The sequence below is a fragment of the Schistocerca americana genome, chromosome X (genome assembly GCF_021461395.2).
Source record: "Schistocerca americana isolate TAMUIC-IGC-003095 chromosome X, iqSchAmer2.1, whole genome shotgun sequence".
NCBI lineage: Eukaryota > Metazoa > Arthropoda > Insecta > Orthoptera > Acrididae > Schistocerca > Schistocerca americana.
The window spans coordinates 344,064,356-344,081,292 of record NC_060130.1 but is presented as its reverse complement, the minus strand read 5'-3'; the positions used below and the strand labels follow the sequence as shown (position 1 = coordinate 344,081,292).

General features: G+C 41.5%; 1 long non-coding RNA gene across 1 annotated transcript in view; it reads left to right on the top strand.

Moving 5' to 3' along the window:
* LOC124556748 overlaps nt 1-15,642 on the top strand; it is a 212,721-nt gene extending 197,079 nt beyond the window's left edge. The window contains exon 4 of the long non-coding RNA XR_006968679.1: nt 14,965-15,642. This is a non-coding gene — a long non-coding RNA (uncharacterized LOC124556748). The remainder of the gene's footprint in view (nt 1-14,964) is intronic.
* The last annotated feature ends 1,295 nt before the right edge of the window (nt 15,643-16,937 follow it).

Here is a 16,937-nt window from a genome sequence, read left to right as displayed (position 1 = left end):
AATCGGTTTCAAACCCGACAGGAACTGCTGCTATCGGTGAATGGAGGTCCATCTCGACCATTTTGCGAGCAAGCGTTGAGAAGGGAACCGTATGAAATTTACATTTGGAGTCGGGTACCTCTCGAAAGGCCATTGTTCACAGCTGCACGCTTTGTATGGGTCAAAGAACACAGAACATGGACAGCATCTGACTGGTGGCGTACAGTGTGCTCAGGCGAGTCGTCATTTTGTATCTTCAAATGATACAAGGCGTCGAGTATACGAAGGCGTTCAGCATGCTGCATGTGGACCGTGTAGTTCTGGTCGGAGATGGTATTGTTATGTTTTGGGGAACTTTTTTAACATTGTCGTCACTGACGTCTTCCAAGACGGTAAAACCGTATCCGCATAGCCGCAGACATACGCTCTGCATTGACGAAAACTCAGGCACCCTTTCGGACCTCGAATGGATCGCTAAATCTCGCGATCTTAATCTCACGAGAAATGCCTGGAACTCTCTGGGACAGCGGGTGAAAAATAGCAATCAACATAACTACAATATGGTAGCGCTGCAGCATCTAATAATCAAGGAATGCCTTCAGCAGGATGTGGCATATATGAGCAAACTTTTGAATTTTCTTTCTTGACAAACCGAACCATTACCATGTCTGGACGCGGGCTTCACGGTACTGGCGATGTCTCCTAGGAAGGACTAAGATATGTCTTGTGTGCTTTTGTTTTATGGACATGGGTCTGGAAATGTTTTTTTTTTTTTCGTGTTAGAACTCGATTTATATAAGGAACGCTCAAAAATTTTACGTCTGAGAGCGTTGCTGTAGCGTATACGCAACGCAACACAGCGCGTCTCCGATGCAGGAATTATATAATCACCGACATGTAGGCAAGGGATTAGTTTGGCAGTCGTGTCTTTCCCACGTGCGTGCGGTAATTGCGGAAACGCTAACGATGGCGATGTTATTATCAAATACATCCAAACAGGGCCAACGTGCTGCTTTTCTTTCCTTGGATGCCGATGGACAAACATCGGTAGACATCCATCTGAGGATAAATAATGTGTATGGGGCAGCATGTCCGCCGAAAACTACCACTGTGGAATGGTGTGCCAAGTTCCGTGCTGCTGCTTCATGATAACGCAGGTCCCCATGTCGTAAATGCCGTAACGCAGAAGTTATGCAAACTCTAATGGGAGACACTTGAGCACCCGCCCATAGTCCTGAGCTCTCCGCATGCGATTATCACGCCTTTGGTCCCTTAAAAACGTCTTGAAGATTCGATGATTCCTGTCGGACGAGGATCTGCAGCAGGTAGTTACAGAATTCTTGACGCAGCTGGACATGACGTTTCACCAAACTGCTATCTTGAACCTGGTGCGCTGGTGGAATGATTACGCCAATGGTCACAGCGATTTCGTCTGATTGGCATACTGAATCTGCATTGTATGGTCTTCGAACGTGAACATTTTGACCTTCTCTTAAACAGTTCTCCATAGTACGTCAACTGTCCGAAACACTAACAGAACCTACCAGAACATCTTATGAAACTTATTCTTGAATGAAATGTTCAAAATTTTCGCCTGTTAGCATTGACACAAGCCTCACCCCTGCGTCTTACTGAATTTCGGATGCACTAATGGATCGCACTTGTATAGCATATGGTTTCCCTGCCTTCCACAAAACTAGACCTAAATTTCTCTGTCTCTTGTACCGGGAACAGATACACCATAGCTTTCAAATGCCCCCAAAACCAAAATTTTATTAGGTTTAGGTCTGGAGAAGGTGGATCCGGCGAAATGATCCTCCTCTTCTTATCCATCAGTAACAGAATCAGTTTCTGAAAAACCGAAGATCATCAGCACTGAAATGAGAGGGCTATTAAACATTTCGTAAAAGAAGTACTTTGATGTGGTATACTGGAACGGTCTGCTTCCCATAATTAACGTTGTATAAGGTGTTTTAGCAAATGAGTTATAACATGGAAATAACCTGATGCGTGTAAACATTATGACCACCTAATTAACTGGGTACCGGTCCACCTTTGGAACGCAATACAGCAGTGAGTCTACATGGTACTGATTCGACTAGTCGTTGTTAGGTTTTCGCACGCACGAGACACCAGACCTCTTTGCATGGATCGCGTAATTCCCGTAAATTACAAGTCGGTGGTTTGTGGGCGTGGAGCTGGCGCACCATAGCGTCCCAGAAGTGTCCCACCGGGTTTAGATCAGGCAAATTTTATGGACAAGACATCGACGTGGGTACACAATGAGACTCCTCAAACCAATGTAGCACGATTGTGCCTATGTGACCTGGACAATTATACTGCTCAAAAATATCTCCGTCGTGATAGATATCAGGCAAAAAGGAATGCTGGTGGCTTGCGGTAATGTGTGCGTAGTCCACAGGTGTCATAAGACATTTAATTGCTACCGCAGTTCCCGTGGATGCCCATTCGAGTCCCTCCCCATAACGAAACATTGCCCCAGCCGGCCAGTGTTCATGGTGTGGTGCATATTCCGAGCAGTCGTTCGCCTGGATGCGATGTATCCGGACATTACCTTCGACCTGGTGTGACAAGGAACATGACTGAACTGACTGGGTGACACATTGATACAATGACTGCAATCGTAGCTGACTACGTCGTTGAGTTAACATGGGAATGTATGGGCTACAAATAAATCCCGTTTACACACTTTGGGCACAGGTTCCTTACAGCAAAATATGAAAGAAATTTCTGGTTAATGTGTGATCTAAAATTCATACAATAAGAGTTTCGAGCGCTTATTAATAGTAGAGGGACAACAGGGTTGTGCCCTACTCTGCGTTGTTGAGAAATTTATTCAAGCCGCACTGGATTAGCCGAGCAGTGTAAGGCGCTGCAGTCATGGACTGTGCGGCTGATCCTGGTGGAGGTTCGAGTCCTCCCTCGGGCATGGGTGTGTGTGTGTTTGCCCTTAGGATAATTTAGGTTAAGTAGTGTGTAAGCTTAGGAACTGATGACCTTAGCAGTTAAGTCCCATAAGATTTCACACACATTTGAACATTTATGAACAATTCATTCAAGATGGTGGATCCAAGATGGCGGCGATATATATGGCAATGGCGCAATGTCATCACGCGAAGTTCAAATTTTGGCAGGAAAATAGGTCAATTGGACTACCTCCACTAACCTAACCCCCACCCCTCTCCCCTGCCCACCCCTCACCCAGAAAATGGCAGGAAGTAAAAAATCCGTCAGGACAATGCAACACACCACAGCTACCTCTACTAACCTAAGAAAATGGTGGGTAAATAGGTCACTTGGGCTACCTCCACTAACCTAACGCACCCCTAATAATTTGCAGGAAAAGGACTTGGCCTGTGCTGGGCAGGATGGACGTAAGTCTTTATTCTCAGTCTTTGTTTAAACAATTAGAGGCAGTACCATCACCAAGTGCGTTGGCCACAAGGTCTGGAATCCAACTGCCCTAGTACACAGCACCGCCATCACCCTCCTTCAATGTAATCCAAGATGATGGTCTGTGGGAAAAAATGGTGGGAAGACGACTCAGTCTGTCTTTAAACAATTTGAGGCAGTACTGCCATCCAGTGTATTTAGCACTAGGTCTGGAATCGAATTGACCTAGTACACAGTACCGCCACCAGAGGGCGCCATCGACCCTCCTGTGCTGTAATGCAAGATGGCGGTCTGGAGGAGAAAGTGGCAGAAAAAGGACTGAGCCTGTTCTGGCCTGCTGGGGAGAGGAAGCAGTGTACTTTATTAATTTGGAACAATTTATTTAAGGACGGATTTGACATAGTATATTTCTTACACTGACACAAAACACCACTCGCTCTGATGTGCTTGTGGTCACAATACACAGTTTACAGATCTGCAAACTACTCGTAAATTATGCAGCACGCTGATGTACAGACATGGAAACAACTCTTAAATTACCGAAATAATGCACTACACAGCATATAGACCTGCAAACTACCCGTTAATCATCGTAACAACGCAGTACACTGTACACTGATGTACAGACAAGCAAACAACCCATAAATTACCGAAATAATGCAGTAGACAGCATACAGACAGGCAAGCAACATGTAAACTGACAAAATCTAATGCATGTGTAACACTATGCACACAAGCTCACAACACTTAAACAGAAGAAAATGATGCAGTGCACAAACACTCATTGTACGTTAAAAATGCTTTCAAACTATCATCAACCGCAATACATCAGAACTCCAATGTGCGCCCGACACCAACACCACCGACTCCGCATGCTCCCCCAGTAGTTGGATTTCACCAGTGGCCCCCACAAACTGAAGATGCAACCATCAGCTGCCGAGCCATGCACAGGTGCCCATTTGGGTCCTGTAAGCATGAGGCAGATGCATCGCTTTCATACTTGACACTTGAGAAATTCCTGTCGAAGTATGTATTTACCTAGGCAACATTGCTGGCGCAATGACGCATAGCTGTGACACACGTCCAGTGCTGAGAGATGCTTTCATAGCAGCTAAAGGGTTCTCATGCAATGAAATATGTATTTACCTAGGCAACATTGCTGGCGCAATGACGCATAGCTGTGACACAGGTCCAGTGCTGAGAGATGCTTTCATAGCAGCTAAAGGGTTCTCATTGTTATACCATTGTCACATATCTATGTAAATATCAGCCAAGTCCCACCCTCTGGACGTGCTATAGAAATCTGTTCTAGAAAAACCATGACTGCTTTCCTCCCTCGCAATCCCTAATGGGACATGCAGGAAGCGTCTAACCCATGCATGCAAATCCTGTGGATACTGACGTCACAGGTGGTGCTACAGAAATCTGTTACAGAATAACATCGACTGCTTTCTCTCCCATGTGATCCTAATGGGACATTCGAGCTGCGTCTAGCTGTGCACGCGTGCTTACTTGCTCAGCGTGGCTGACACATGCAGTGAAATGTTTGTATTGCTGTCAACATACATCTCAGAAACGTTAAACATCTTCACCAATAAATGATATTCTGACAAACCGTGCAAAGTTACATATGTTCTTCTAATCCCAGAATCTGGACACGGGTGTAGAAAAGCAAGCAAGCAAGCAAGCAGGTGAGGACCCGTAACAGTAACGTCTTCGTATCGAGAGAAACTGACCCAGCCTTTATACAACAGTTGTGAGAGTGACTTCAGCCTACTGAAGGCGCTCTGGTCATGCATTGGGAGTGGATGACTGCTTCACCTCATGGGAAATATCTAGTGCAATGAGGAGTATACCTACAGTGGATGTGCTTATGCTGTCTGTCTTTGCGGTATATGTAGGAGTGTCTGGTGGTCGACAGCTATATGATTGATGTAAAAGGGGTGATTCTGGATGGCACAGGATACGAATTGTATGTTTACTACGACATGGTATGAGGTGATATATTGCTGGGTTGGAGATCGGTTTCACGCTCTAATGTTCAAGCTCCCATCCTCAGTGGCAGAGCAGTATAATTGATTAAGAATCTTTCCATATTTGACGACCTGTAGACCACTTTGGAGGGTTTAATTGTCAGTGCAATATGGTGATCTGTACAAAATAGTTTTTGCCACTGAAAGTCTCGTCTGCAGAAAGAAAAAAAAATTCAGGCATTGCTTCAACACTGGCAGTATCAGCGGGTAAATTCAATAAGACCCAAGCATAATGCTGCATTCATTCACATGACATCCTTTGTGCTTGGACGTAGGAGCGTCTATAAACACATTCGAACAAGATGGAGGCAAGGTATCTATGGAAAGTTCTGAGAAAGCAAGTGTTCAATGGCAAGTTGAAGCAGACCATCCATCTCTGGCGAGGATGCCGTCACTCATCCACCACTGTAGCATTAGGACATCTCCAGACCAGTAGCTGTAGGATACCGAAAATTCCCGCCATTTTTCTCTTCTGTAAGACAGTGCTTCGAATTCTGTTTGTGTAATTGTTCTGATTTCCCCCTGTCTGTGCTTAGACAGTGCTTTCTTTCGAAACAACAGAATGCTTTTATGATTAACAGTGTTATCCAGAATACGCACAGACATGATGAAGGCAGTGGGTTCTTCAAACTACCTTCACAGTAATCCTCTATTATTCCACTCTCGAACAGCGCGCGGAAAGAAGGAACTCCTATAACTTTCAGTGCAAGCTCTGATTTCCTTTATTTTATTATGATGATCGTTTCTCCCTATGTACGTCAGCGCCAACAAAATATTTTCGCATTCGGAGGAGGAAGTTGGTGATTGAAATTTCGTGAGAAAATCCCGTCGCAACAAGAATCGCCTTTGTTTTAATTAAATGCACCCCAAATCCTGTATCATGTCCGTGATACTCTCTCCCTCATTTTTCGATAATACGAAACGTGTTGCACTTCTTTGAGCTTTCTTGATGTACTTCATCAATCCTATCTGGTAATGATCCTACACCGCGCAGCAGAACTCAAAGGAGGACGGACAAGTGCAGTGTAGCCACTCTTTATAGCACATCTTCTAAGTGTTCCACCAATAAAACACAGTCTTCGGTTCGCCTCCCCCGCAACGTTTTATGTGTTTTTTTCCAATTTAAGTTGTTCCTAAGTTGTTCATGTAACCGATGTTTCACAGATTCCTTTTGGAACTCGTGTGAATGAACTCACACTCTTCATTATTTAGAGTCAACTGCCAATTTTCGAACCATACAAATATGTTACCTATACCGTTTCGCAATTTTTTTATCTTCTGTTGACTTTACTAGACGATAAACGATAGCACCATCTGCAATCAACCTAAGACGGCTGCTCAGATTGTCTCCTAAATCATTATACAGATAAGGAGCAGCAGAGGACCTATAACACTACCTTGGGGAACGCCAGAAATCACTTCTGTTTTACTCGATAACCTTCCGTCAGTTACTACACACTGTGACCTCTCTGACAGGAAATCACGAATCCAATCACATAACTGAGACGATACTCCATAAGCACGCAGTTTGATAATAAACCGCTTGTTAGGTACGGTGTCAGAAGGCTTCCTGAAGACTAGAATAAGGAATGAATTTGTAATCCCTTGTCGCTAGCACTCAGCACGCCGTGTGTGCAAAGAGCTAGTTGTGTTTCATAAGAACGAGGTTTACCCAATAAGTGTTGACTGTGTGTCAGAAGACCGCTCCCCTCCATGTAATTCATGATGCTCGGACACAATATATGTTCCATAATCTTGCTGCATATCGGCATTAATGATGTTGTTGTTGTGGTCTTCAGTCCTGAGACTGGTTTGATGCAGCTCTCCATGCTACTCTATCCTGTGCAAGCTTCTTCATCTCCCAGTACCTACTGCAACCTACATCCTTCTGAATCTGCTTAGCGTATTCATCTGTTGGTCTCCCTCTACGATTTTTACCCTCCACGCTGCCCTCCAATACTAAACTGGTGATCCCTTGATGCCTCAGAACATGTCCTACCAACCGATCCCTTCTTCTAGTCAAGTTGTGCCACAGTCTCCTCTTCTCCCCAATCCTATTCAATACTTCCTCATTAGTTATGTGATCTACCCATCTAATCTTCAGCATTCTTTTGTAGCACCACATTTCGAAAGCTTCTATTCTCGTCTTGTCCAAACTATTTATCGTCCTTGTTTCACTTCCATACATGGCTACAATCCATACAAATACTTTCAGAAACGACTTCCTGAAACTCAAACCTATACTCGATATTAACAAATTTCTCTTCTTCAGAAATGCTTTCCTTGCCATTGCCAGTCTACATTTTATATCCTCTCTACTTCGACCATCATCAATTATTTTGCTCCCCAAATAGCAAAACTCCTTTACTACTTTAAATGTCTCATTTCCTAATCTAATTCCCTCAGCATCACCCGACTTAATTCGACTACATTCCATTAGCCTTGTTTTGCTTTTGTTGATGTTCGTCTTATATCCTCCTTTCAAGAAAGACACTATCCGTTCCGTTCAACTGCTCTTCCAAGTCCTTTGCTGTCTCTGACAGAATTACAATGTCAGTGGCAAACCTTAAAGTTTTTATTTCTTCTCCATGGAGTTTAATACCTACTCCGAATTTTTTTTTTGTTTCCTTTACTGCTTGCTCGATATACAAATTGAATAACATCGGGGAGAGGCTACAACCCTGTCTCACTCCCTTCCCAACCACTGCTTCCCTTTGATGTCCCTCGACTCTTATAACTGCCATCTGGTTTCTGTACAAATTGTAAATAGCTTTCCGCTCCCTATATTTTACCCCTGCCACCTTCAGAATTTGAAAGAGAGTATTCCAGTCAACATTGTCAAAAGCTTTCTCTAAGTCTACAAATGCTAGAAACGTAGGTTTGCCTTTCCTTAATCTAGCTTCTAAGTCGTAGGGTCAGTATTGTCTCACGTGTTCCAATATTTCTACGGAATCCAAACTGATCTTCCCCGAGGTCGGCTTCTACTAGTTTTTCCATTCGTCTGTAAAGAATTCGTGTTAGTATTTTGCAGCTGTGACTTATTAAACTGATAGTTCGGTAATTTTCACATCTGTCAACACCTGCTTTCTTTGGGATTGGAATTATTATATTCTTCTCGAAGTCTGAGAGTATTTTGCTTGTCTCATACATCTTGCTCACCAGATGGTAGAGTTTTGTCAGGACTGGCTCTCCCATGGCTGTCAGTAGTTCTAATGGAATGTTGTCTACTCCCGGAGGTTTGTTGCGACTCAGGTCTTTCAGTGCTCTGTTAAACTCTTCACGCAGTATCGTATCTCCCATTTCATCTTCATATACATCCTCTTCCATTTCCATAATATTGTCCTCAAGAACATCGCCCTTGTATAGACCCTTTATATACTCCTTCCATCTTTGTGCTTTCCCTTCTTCGCTTAGAACTGGGTTTCCATCTGAGCTCTTGATATTCATACAAGTGGCTCTCTTTTCTCCAAAGGTCTCTTTAATTTTCCTGTAGGCAGTATCTATCTTACCCCTAGTGAGATAAGCCTCTACATCCTTACATTTGTCCTCTAGCCATCCCTGCTTATCCATTTTGCACTTGCTATCGATCTCATTTTTGAGATGTTTGTATTCCTTTTTGCCTGCTTCATTTACTGCATTTTTATATTTACTCCTTTCATCAATTAAATTCAATATTTCTTCTGTTACCCAAGGATTTCTACTAGCCCTCGTCTTTTTACCTACTTGCTCCTCTGCTGCCTTCACCACTTCATCCCTCAAAGCTACCCATTCTTCTTCTACTGTATTTCTTTCCCCCATTTCTGTCAATTGTTCCCTTATGCTCTCCCTGAAACTCTCTGCATCCTCTGTTTCTTTCAGTTTATCCAGGTCCCATCTCCTTAAATTCACGCCTTTTTGCAGTTTCTTCAGTAGATTGTGGTCAGAGTCCACATATGCCCCTGGAAAAGTCTTACAATTTAAAACCTGGTTCCTAAATCTCTGTCTTACCATTATATAATCTATCTGAAACCTGTCAGTATCTCCAGGCTTCTTCCATGTATACAATTTTCTTTTATGATTCTTGAACCAAGTGTTAGCTATGATTAGGTTGTGCTCTGTGCAAAATTGTACCAGGCGGCTCCCTCTTTCGTTTCTTGTCCCCACTCCATATTCACCTACTACGTTTCCTTCTCTCCCTTTTCCTACTGACGAATTCCAGTCACCCATGACTATTAAATTTTCATCTCCCTTTACTATTTGAATAATTTCTTTTATTTCATCATACATTTCTTCGATTTCTTCATCATCTGCAGAGCTAGTTGGCATGTAAACTTGTACTACTGTGGTAGGCGTGGGCTTCGTATCTATCTTGGCTACAATAATGCGTTCACTATGCTGTTTGTAGTAGCTCACCCGCATTCCTATTTTCCTATTCAGTATTAAACCTACTCCTGCATTACCTCTATTTGGTTTTGTGTTTATAACCCTGTAGTCACCTGACCAGAAGTCTTGTTCCTCTTGCCACCGAACTTCACTAATTACCACTATATCTAACTTTAACATATCCATTTCCCTTTTTAAATTTTCTAACCTATCTGCCCGATTAAGGGATCTGACATTCCACGCTCCGATCCGCAGAACACCAGTTTTCTTTCTCCTGATAATGACGTCCTCCTGAGTAGTCCCCGCCCGGAGATCCGAATGGGGGACTATTTTACCTCCGGAATGTTCTACCCAAGAGGACGCCATCACCAATTAACCATACAGTAAAGCTGCATGCCCTCGGGAAAAATTACGGCCGTAGTTTCCCCTTGTTTTCAGCCGTCCGCAGTACCAGCACAGCAAGGCCGTTTTGGTTAGTGTTACAAGGCCAGATCAATCATCCAGACTGTTGCCCCTGCAACTACTGAAAAGGCTGCTGCCCCTCTTCAGGAACCACACGTTTGTCTGGCCTCTCAACAGACATCCCTCCGTTGTCGTTGCACCTACGGTATCGCTGAGGCACGCAAGCCTCCCCACCAACGGCAAGGTCCATGGTTCATGGGGGTAGGACATTAGTGATATGGGGTGTAATTTAATGGATTACTCCTATTGCCTTTTTTGAATATTGGTGTAACCTGTGCAACTTTCGAGTCTTTGGGTACGGATCTATAGTCGAACGAGCAGTTGTATATGATTGTTAAGTATGAAGCTATTGCATCAGCATACTCTGAAAGGACCCTAATTGGTATATAATCTGGAACAGAAGACTTGCTTTTATTCAGTGACTTAAATTTCTTCACCACTCCGAGGATCTCTACTTCTAAACTACTCATATTGGCAGCTGTCCTTGATTCGAATTCTGGAATATTTACTGCGTCTTCTTTGGTGAAGGAGTTTCGGAAACCTGTGCGTGGTAACTCAGCCTTAGCAGCACTGTCATCGACAGTATTTCCTTTGCTATCGAGCAGAGAAGGCATTGATTGGGTCTTTGCCACTAGCATGCTTTACATACGACCAGAATCTCTTCGGATTTTCTGCCAGGCTTCAAGACAACGTTTCGTTTTGCAAATTATTATAAGCATCTCGCGTTGAATTCCGGGCTAAATTTCGAATTTCTGTAAAAATTCGTCAACCTTTGGGATTTTGGGTTCGTTTAAATTTTACATGTTTTTCTCGTTGTTTCAGCAACAGTGGTCTGACCTGTTTTGTATACCGTGACGAATTGGCTCCATTGTTTGTTAATTAATATGGTATAAATCTCTCAATTGCTGTCGATACCGTTTCTTTGAATTCGACATCTGGTCTACACTTACATTGTTAATTTAGGAGTGGAGGTTTTCACTCAGGAAGGCGTCAAGCGAATTTTTATTTCCTTTATTGAATAGATATATTTTTTGTTTCTTTTTGGAGTATTTGGGGGTAAGTATATTAAGTTTCGCTACGACAATCCTGTGTTCACCAATCCCTTATCCGTGTTGATGCTCGTTATTAGTTCAGGATTATTTGTTGCTAAGGGGTCAGGTGTGTTTTCACAACCGTTTACTATTCGAGTTGGCTAATTAGCTAACTGCTCCAATTAATTTTCAGAGAATGCGTTTAGCACAATTTCAGACGGGTGATGTTTTATGCGTACCTCCGGATTTAAACATGTCCAACATATCGAGGATAAATTCAAGTCACCACCATCTATAACTGTATGAGTCGGGTACGTGTTTGAAATTAGACTCAAGTTTTCTTCGAACCTTTCAGCAATTGTATCATCTGAGTTGGGAGGTAGATAAAAAGATCCAATTTCGAAGCTAGATAAACTACTTCTAACAGCAACAAACACGCCACCGCTAACTTCATTTTGCCTATCTTTCCCGACCACAGTTAGGTCCTACGCAAAAATTTCGGCTGAATTTATCTCCATCTTTAGCCAGCTTTCAGTGCCTTCTGGTGAGTGGTGGTGTGCGAGTCCCGCGGCATCTCAGTAACGGATGTTTTTAATGAGTGAGGGATCTGAAGGACTCGTTGGCATGAACAACACTTGGACACTCCCTTTACCGAGATAGGACAGGATAGAACGAGCAACATGATCTTGCGTTTCCTCATTGAAAGAGAACAGCAGTGATCGTCTTGTGTACCCAATGGCCCCCACACAATCTAGCCAAGTGCTTGGCGTATATGACTATGACGAATGTTAGTTCTCTTCGGTGCATCCACACATGGATGATTCCATCGTGAGGCTATAAGCAGAACGCTGACTCGTCTAAAAAGACTACGTGGTGCCTCTGATCTGTGCACTGGTGTCGCTGAACACATCACTGTTGGAGCACCTCTCTCCACTGCCACATCAACAGAAGCCGCAATAATAGTCCCCGTCTGACAAACACTCCTGCTCCAGATGTCGTTGCACTGTCCGTGTGGATACTTGTCTTGATGAAAACAAGCCTATTTCCTGACTCACGAGGGGAACCCGTCATAGGTCACTCTGTGATACAAGAAGGGTGAAAATAAAGAGACACATATTTCGGCTTGAGTGCTAACACAAAATAGTTTTCGAGAAAATGTCGGTCAAACTTTCGACGCGACTTCATCAGTCCACTCCTGCATCGTAAAACCACGTTAATTGGTAGTGCAGTGCCTAACAGCACAGCTTAGAAATTTCGCGCTCCATGTTCAAATCTAAAGCTGTATTTTGTTTTTCTTTTGTTGTCGCCGAAGTACGACACATCGATTTTTTTTGACCTCGTAAAACGCAATGGAATTATTGACAAAAGAAATTAACGTTTTAAATCTTGTTAAAGTAGATAGCATCATCACAAATCTTATATAATTAACAGTTATTGAAAAAACAAATTCCAGTTTTTTTTATTTTTCCTTTGAATTTAGTTTCATGCATCGTGAGAATCAGCACGCTCATAAAGAAAAATTCAAAGCGTAAAAATTCTGAGCAACGCAAGTAACTTGCGAAGGCACATATACCACATTGACATTTTTTGTGTGAATATCATTACGAAAACAACCTCACGGTCTGGCAATAAAGTCGCGGTAAACCAAATCGAGGCATTTCGTCAGAATGGATCGCGGTTGTAGTTTAATTGCATCGGATCTTCATGTGATTCCTTTTTGCTGTGCGATGAGAGTAGGGCACTTCTGTGATCGCATAATTACTTCTAATGAACGTGTCGGTATTCCGATTTCATCAACAAACTAGTAGAGGGAAGACTTGATTTGCCCACCCTATGATTCAATAGTGTACAGAAACGACTTCATTTTTACGTAAAGTCGTCAAACTTTTTTTAGGAACTGATGATAGCTTTCTTTTGTGAGCTTTCCAGATTTTACGGCTGTTGCGTGCACATTATGATATCGTTTCATTAACAGGTTTACGTCACTAACTTTTAGGAGAGAAACAAAAATTGTTGGTAGCAGCTGTCTAGATGGTGTTAATCCGTGTCAGGTGTCATACTAAAATCTATTTTAATAAGATTTGAAATCTTTATTTTTTGTCTTTAATTCCATTTTATTTCATGTTGTCATAAAAATACTGATGTCACATTATTCTGCGACAGCAAAATATAAAAAAACTGGATGCGAACACGGGGTACACATTTTCGAAACTGTGCTCTTAGCCACTGCGCTACTAACGGACAGCACTCGACGACGCGTGAGTAGCCTGATAAAGTCGTGTCGAAACTTTGACCGCCATTGTCTCGGAAGCTATTGGGTGTTGGCACCTAAGTCAAGATAAGTATATATCCCTTTATTTTCATCATTCTATCGCCCTGCCAACTTTAGGCTGTATCAGAAATCGACCTATGGCGGGTTCCCCTTGTCAGTGGCTACTCAATCCCGCATGGCCGAGGAAACGATATGTCTGTACTCTCGATCATGTCGCGCGGGATCGTTCACATCGTGCATGGTGTATACTACGGCCCTGCTGAAACCATGTCTTCGAAATTTAATGTACAACGTGAGCAGCAATAACGCTGAACAATAAATCGTGTTTTCGAAAGGCACGACCCTCCCGCTAGCTAATTGTAGATCGCGGGGGTAGATGTTTTTCCTCCTTGCACATAGCACAATACGATATTCCACAAACGAGTACTTTCAAATGCTATTCCTGAATGAGAAACAGGCCGCGTAATCTTCCATTATAAACAGAGTGTAGGCGACGTTACTCCTACCTTCTTCGCGCTGATTTGCTGCAATGCTAGTCACTTGCACATCTAAGCACGCGGTACACCTCGCGTCAGTTTGACGTTGTTTAAATGCCGCTTCCATAGGACTGCAATTTTAATGGCCGGCAGTGTATTTATCTAAGACGCAATTCATGATGAGTTAAGATTTAAACCACACCTCAATGTTTTTCGGAATTCAACTGAGTAAAAAAGGTAAATGTGTTCCATTTACGTGAATCCTAAAATAAAATATTATTTTTTATTTTAAGGTCATGATTTTTAACAGTAAATATATTTTTAAACCTACTCATCATCCTACAAATATTGTGTTTTGATTCTCAAAGTGTTATTCGATTTGTTAAAACCAAGAAACTTTTTCGAGGATATTACCGAATCGGCCCAACAGATTAAAACACATAACAGACCAATTAATATACCTTATTGGGAGTTCTACGATACTTATTTTGGACAAACTTGACTCTATAAATATTGAAGTCGATTTGTACTCCTTCATTTTCCGTCCAGTACCTGGAAATGTGAGTATTTACTAATGTATGCCTCCTGAAAACTTAACCTGCAATTCATTTAGCTCGATAAACTTTAGATTCAAGCTTTTAAAAAGCGAAAGGGTATATTATAATCTGCAGATCAAATTACACTTGAATATCATTTTGTACAAAATCTAAAAACAGTAACTGTTTCACAACCCAGCTGAATGCCTAACATAAAAGACCGCATGCTTCTCTTACATGAGTCTATCAACAAGTTTTTAGAATTATTTGCATTCGTTCTCCTGCAATACGTTTCACCGTTTATTCTACAGATGGCATTACTTGTGAATGACTTTAATTTTATGTTGCAATTGTATGGTTTTCAACCTGCAACTATGTTCATACTTTCTTTTGTTACAGGATTGTAAGCGGCTGGACCAGAACCTCTACGGAAAGAAAAGCCCATAAACAGTACTGCGAGAATATATTGGGTGCCGTTTCGGCCTCTCAGGAATGCTTACTAATTAAAATATTTGTTCTTGTACGTTACATGTTTAAATGCGGACAGTAGATTTATGAAATTTGTTTACAAACGGGAGAAATTTGAGCAATCATATCACTGTACTCTGAAGAACGTGTTTTGACAACTGCATCAAAACGAAGTCTGTCACTATGATTTTTGTGTCAGTTAAATGACAGCACAGTGTGAATAACACCCTTGTAGACTCATCATTTGTATTATCCACACATCTCAGTAGTGCTCATTATATGCAATACGTAGGAATCCTTATACATCCATACGTGTAACAAGAAAGTTTGTCCTCTTCACCATAATTAATTTAGAACATACAGAATTCTGCAAATGATAATTTTTCGTGTCTTATATAAGTGTTTGCATGTTTGACGTACCCTATTCTCTGTTTGTGTTCATATCTTTTTCGCCAGACAACCCACCATGAAACAGGTATATCCAAAAAATTAGTACGAAACTTGGGGTTCTTTGCCCCATGTTAGAAATTTCGAATTACACCAAGAAATTCTCGCGTCTGTGCTTATATATTGTAAGAAATTCAGGATATTGTTTTCAAACAGAAAAATGCGTTGAACTGAAACACAGATCGCAATTTTATAATGATTGACGTCGAAATATGTATTACCTTTTTCCCATTCTGATTATAAATATCCACTGAAAAAAGTAATCTGCATGAACGAAGTTCTGCGCTGAAGTGACCTACACGTCATCTACAACTATCCATTAAGATTTATGTGATTCTTAATAAACATTCTTGATGAAGTTAGATATTCTTAGAGTTCTGTAATTCGCTATGTTTCAGCATAGAACACTATCACTGTGCATATCTGTACCGCTATTCCAAGTATAACACGCTCAGCAGAGCACAGCAGAACATTTCTCCATGTTTACCAAAGTATAATATTTAGTTTCGTAGTACCTAATGAGATTTCTTGTTTTTATGGCACTGGTGCTCTCTAATTAAGAAAGTATTACAAAGAAATTATAATTCCTAGAAAAAAGGTGGAAATATCTGGATTGTCATCTTTTTGACATGCTGAATACATTGAATACACATGCTCAATTATCTGGCCAAGGATGTAAGTTTTCCACTAAAAAAAGATCATGTTCTCATTGATAAGTTCTCACTGATAAGTCTGTGAAGTATTGTACAAAACCAGTGATATTAAGCAAGGATGATAAAAGCCGTGTCTGTTAGCTGTCAGTTCATATTATCACAGAAAATTCATTAATATTTCTTTAATTCAGAGTCTGAGCGAAAGACGCATATTGACCATTAAAATTAACTTAACTTTTTTTTTTCTCCGAACGGTATCGTTGGTGGACATGACTCTATACAATAAATATCGGTGTGGGGTGGTTCAAAAGGGAAGAAGGTGGTGTTACATGATGGATTGCATTATCATAATTGGCACTGATTGTGTGTTTGATTCAGAACTAAGTCAGCAAGTTACTGATTTTAACCCTGTTGAAGTTCACTAGTTCTAAAGAAATCACATTATTCTGCAATAACTGAATGACGAAAATGAAATTTGTGAAAGTATCATGAGTTACCATATCTAACACTTTGTCTTATCACATTGACTAAATGAGATCGCCCTGTGGGACAATATTTAATAACTTCTATCCGATCCTACGGTTTGCTTATCCCAAAGTACAATTTCATTAATATCCAGCCATTTCCCAGCTTGCATTCTTTCTTCTCGTGTTCTGGATCTCATACCACCTGCGTCTGTAATTTCTAAGACAGAAAAAAGCAACAATTTCTTTGTTATCAAGAGGGTTAAGCTTCAAATAATTAAAAATTAATAATATTTCCTGGATTCATAGGACTGTTGAGAGAGCTTGCGATTTTACCCAA